We start from the raw sequence: 5,082 nt of genomic DNA on the forward strand, positions 1-5,082 counted from the left end.
GTGGGCGGGTGATGGATGGGTGGGTGGGTGGCTCACAGATCTGTGGTCAAGCAAGCTCTGTGGTTACATCTGTCTACAGTTAGGGAGGCAAGGGCCAGAGCGGTTGGGGAACCACTTGGGGTCATCCTGTTAGAATATCACGGGGCCAGGATTTGAGCCCAGACTTGGTCACACTGCAAACCACCCCTCTAGGGCCATGGCTGCTCCAGGATTTAAATGAGAGAGGTGACCGGGCAGCAATCTCACCAGAAGTGGGGCCTGGGGGCTTGTCTTGAGGCCGCGTTGGCAGGACACTCAATCCAACAACCTTGACGGTGCTGACCAAGGCAGTGGGGTGGGGCCAGTTGTGAGGACGCGTTTCCTGGGCCCCGTCCGGGAGTCAGGTTCTGCCCGGCAGAGCTCACTTGGGTGCCGGTGCAGCCTGGGTGTCCGAGGGAGCTGGGGCAGCCTCTGGTCTGCTCACTACGGCTGCTGTTTTCTGGTGCCCTGTGAAGCAGGGCCCCAGCCTTTCTGTGCCAGGCCCCTTGGCATTCTGGTGAAGCGCATCCTTTCTCAGAACAATGTTTTCGGTGCACAGACAAAATGTGAGTAGGGCCGCTGCCTAAGGGGGAGCAGTCTGCACCAAGACCGAGTGACCCGACGTCTGCATCAGCAAGCCGCGGCACCTCGAGCAGCCAAGGACGCCTCCGCAAAGCAGGGTGCCAGCACCTGCCTGGCGGGCTGGGGTCGGATGGTTCTAGGGAGCTCCCTGCCCGACTGGCCAACACAGCCCCATCTCGGTCTGTGAGCCACAGCGCCACGGCCTGGCCAGTCCCTGAGACGGGCGCCTCCTCACCCTAACGGCAGCCCCAGGGTTGGTGAAGACGGGGTGGAGTTCTGCTGTGTCTGAGGTCGCCGCCTGTGACCCCACGCCTGGCCAGGCAGGAGGCACTGGCAGGGACTCTTCAGGCCACACGGCTTCCAGAATGTCCCGCCTGTGGGAGGCCATGGCTCTGCCCGACCCCCGGGCCAGTGGGCTGGGGCTCTGCTTTCTGCCCCCTCTGGAAGGGAAGCAGGCCAGAGCTGAGCTGGGAGGGGTCTGCAGGGTCACTGAGGCTGTGGCCCACAGCTGGGCTGTCCTGAAGCTGGAGAGCAGCTGGGCTTCCTCTGAGCCTGCAGAGCCCAGGGTCCAGCTGGCCAGGACGGCCAGGCAGGGCAGGGCCCGGGAATCACCAGCCGTCCAGCTGTTTTCCTGAAAGTCCTGGCAGGATGGGGGAATGCTGGCCATCAGCTGTGGATAATCACAGCTGTGGCCAGAGACCTAGGGCTGGGCAGTCTGCACGGGGAGGACCTCTGCCCATGGCCTCCCTGCCCTGCCATACCCACCTCCTGGACAGGCAGCGAGGGTGCTCTGGCAAGGAGCAGCCAGGGAAAAGGCCTGGGGGGGCCTCTGACCAGGTCTGCCGTGTGCTGGACAGCAGGGTCTGGCTTCGTCCTCACAGATGCCCTGGGAGCCAGGTGGGTCTCCCCAGCCCCGAGCACAGAGCAGAAAACCGGGGCCCAGAGGTGAAGTCAGCTGAGCACTTGTAAGGGGCCGCGACGGGATTCCAGCACTGGCCACTGCTTCAACGCCAGTCTCACCTGGAGCACCACGCAGGCGCATCACAGAGCCCTCGTGGCCAGGCCGGGAGGACAGGCGCGCTGCGTGCACCAAGCGCCCACGCGGAGGTCTGCAGGTAGCACCTGTTCCCCAGCCCAGAGGCGCCCACCTGGCCCAGGCCAACACACCTGCCCGGCTGGGCCTCAGAGGAGACGGGAGCCGGGGAGCCGGCCCTCAGTTCCTGGCTGTGACAAGGGACCGGAGCTGGGAGGCTTCAGAGCCGGAGATGGGTGTTTACAGTGTGGAGACGAGTCCAGGGTCAAGGTGCCATGGCGCCCTGCTCCCGCCCAGGTTCTGGGCTCCCTTCCTGCCTCCCCCAGCTCCTGGGGCTCTGCGTGTCCCTCGGATTGTGGTCACTTCACTCTAACCCTTGGTCTCTCTTCAGGTGGCCTTCTGTGTCTCCATGTCTCACTCCTCTTGTAAGGACACCCTGCTGCAGTGTGACCCCCCTCTCCACTGGCCCTTCTGCAGGGACCCTACTCCCTAATAAGGTCACGTGAGTTCTGGGGTTTGCCCTGAACATATTTTGGGGGAACGCAACTTAAACACTGTCGCCCTCAAAAAAGAAAAAAGAAAACCAGGGATAGGCCCATCGAGGCCCTGAGTGGAGGGGACCCAGGACCCCTGTAGAGTGTCTGGACACCTACGTTCTGGTGAACTGTGACAATCATGATCACACCTCGTAGTGAAGGAGAAGAGGCCCTCGCCCAGGGCCACACGGCTGCAGCAGGGTGGAGCTGTGGACGGGCTGTGCAGACCCCACGCCCCACACTCTGTCCACACAGAAGGACCTTGCCCACTCAGCTGGAAGAGGCTGGACTCTCAAGAGGGTTGTGGTATGGGAGGATCAAGAGGCACATGGAGGTAAGGGTGCAGCCTCAGGGGACACAGGTGGCCAAGCAAGGGTCCTACGGCAGACTGTGTGGGCTGTGGGGTGAGCAGCAGTGTTTCAGGGTCAGGTGATCCCTGTGGAGCGTGTTCCTCTTCCCTCGAGATGAACGAGCTTGGGAGAGTCCATCAGGTTGGCTCACTTGGTTCCCAGCCCCCAGCACAGAGCAAGGGCCCCCAGACATGGGAGCTGGAATGAATTCCCCTGTGTGCAAGGGGAAGGGGAACCAGCCTCAGTTTCCTCACCTGCACCAAGGGGGGGCGGCCAGACCTCCTGCCGCAACCTGCCCAGGCCACGCCATCTGCTGGACATCCAGAGTAGTGCACCAGGTGGACTCCCTTGGGCAAGGGCGGCGCAGCGCAGGGTGCCCACATTGCCTGCACCCTGAATGTGTCCTTCCCTCGGGGTCAGTGAGCTCAGGCAAAAGAGGCTGGGACCCCACTGCCCCTGCCCACCCAGGCCTGGGTCCCGTGGCAGAGCTTTCTGATGCTGTGACAGGGAGGAGCCCCGGGGGGAGCCACCTGGCACTGGCCTGCACGTGGGGACCCTGAGTACCGTGCTCACACACAGGCACTCACCTTCACTGTCACCAAACACCCCTGCACACCCACAGCCTCACACCACAGCCCCACACCCCCCGCATGCTCACACACGCGTGCACGCCTGTCCCCCCCTCCTAAGGACCCCCTGGTATGCCAGGTGCCCCCCCCCGCTCTCCCATCCAGCACCGCATTCTGGGCTCCTCACCAAGGGGGGCCCCAGCCCCTCTGCACACCGGGACCCCCAGGTGGCCCCGCGTCCTTGGACCTACTCCATAAGCAGCGCTGCTCAGGCCAGCGGTGGCGGCAGCCCTGTGGCACCCTCCTCGGGCCCCCGCCCGCCCAGGCCTGGGGTTGTGCCACAGGGAGCTGCGTGGGCCACCTTTCTCCAGCAAGCCCCGTCCCTGTGAGTGGAGTGGCGATGTCCCAGGAGAAGCCTGACAAAGCATCGTAGCACATGTCCTAGCAGGTGCTGGGGACACTTCCAGTAGTGACAGCTGTGTCCTGTGGTTGGACCGTTGTCCTCAAAATAGGGTGTCATCGAGATTCACAAGCGTGTCCGCAGCTGGGGCCAACCTGGGAAGTCACCCTGCCCCACCCTCTGGCTCCACACGGCTCTGATGGAAGCAGCAGGGGGCATGGCCAGGGCAGGGTCCAGGGCCCCCGCCAAAGTCCTGCAGCTCTCCACCCGGTCAGAGGAGGCCACCTCCTTGTGCTGTCCCAAAGTCAAACTCCAGGAGAGCCGGGCAGTGCCAGTGAGAGAAGGCCCAGCGCAGGGACGAGTGTGGCCTGAGTCAGGTGGAAGGGTCTGACCCTCAGTCCCCAGGTGCCCTCGTCCATAAAGTGAGGACAGTGCCTTCCAGATGGTGCGTGTGCTACAGTGCACAGGTGCAAGCTCTCAGCCATGGTCAGCTCTTACAGCTACAGCTGGGCAAGTTCCCATGATCCCAAGGACCAGGGCTGAGCGTGTCCTTTGAACCCAGGGAAACAGCTCCATGCAGAAGCTAAGGAGCCATGGCAATCTCCACTGCTCTGCTGCACAGAGAAGGTGGGGGGCTTGCCCAGGGTCACACAGCAGGAGCAGAAACAGACGTGGCCACAGGCATCTGAGTCTTGTCACACATGGGGTGTGGCATGCATCCCTGGGCTGGGCCTGAGGTGAACCTCTGGCCAAAAGAAACAGCACCCATGACCATCTCGCCATGTAAGACTCCGACTCAGTGGCTGGGGCCCGAGGGGCCCTTCTGCTGGCCTTAATGTAGACAGTGGCACTGCGGCTGCCTGGAGGGGCCACGCAGCAGGGGCCTGAGGGTGGCCTCCAGTTGACAGTCAGTAATAAAACCAGGCCCTCCGCCCCGTGTCTGCAGGAAGTGGGTTCCACCAGCAACCCCAGTGGACCTGGAGGCAGACTCTTCCTGTTGTCCTGCAGCCGGCCAGCCTCTGAGGCCCCAGCAGGAGGCCCCCCAAGGCGACATCCACTTCCCTGCCCCACAGACTCGGTCACCACCCTCCACTCACCACCACCCTCCACTAACCACCTCCCTCCACTCTCCACCGCCCCACACCCGGGCTGCCTGGGTGGGCACCAGCCAGCAAGGTTTTCCCTTGGCCGTCCTGAAAGGGCTTCTACGCGGCAGTGCCCACCACGAAAGGACGGGGTGTCCTGACCTAGCGGGCCCCGTGGGCGTGGCAGAAAGTGCCTGGGGAGCACCGGGAGGCCCCAGGTCAGGAGCTACGCCAGCACTGGGACTCCCTTGTCTGAAGGCCTGAGCTCTGCAGCATGGACGCTGGGAATTGGCTGCCCAGTTATTGCCCAACACACGCTTTACGCTGGACTCACACACACGGGGGTTAAGCTCATGGGCAGCTGGAGCTGTGTGCACCCCTGCAGACGACCTGCCAGGCACACACCAGGCTGGGGGGGATGGGTCCTGTCTGTGGGTGACAGGGGACGCAGGCCGGCACCACCTGGGTCTGGTGCAGCGTGGTCCCCCCCGCGGTGCGTGCCTCTGCGG

The 5,082-nt window shown here is 63.7% G+C and overlaps 1 long non-coding RNA gene across 1 annotated transcript in view; it reads right to left on the reverse strand.

Moving 5' to 3' along the window:
• Positions 1 to 2,063, reverse strand: part of LOC125613141 — a 3,683-nt gene extending 1,620 nt beyond the window's left edge. The window contains exon 1 of the long non-coding RNA XR_007343630.1: positions 247 to 2,063. This is a non-coding gene — a long non-coding RNA (uncharacterized LOC125613141). The remainder of the gene's footprint in view (positions 1 to 246) is intronic.
• Positions 2,064 to 5,082: the final 3,019 nt, after the last annotated feature.

The sequence above is a fragment of the Marmota marmota genome, unplaced genomic scaffold, assembly GCF_001458135.2.
Source record: "Marmota marmota marmota unplaced genomic scaffold, marMar, whole genome shotgun sequence".
Lineage (NCBI taxonomy): Eukaryota > Metazoa > Chordata > Mammalia > Rodentia > Sciuridae > Marmota > Marmota marmota.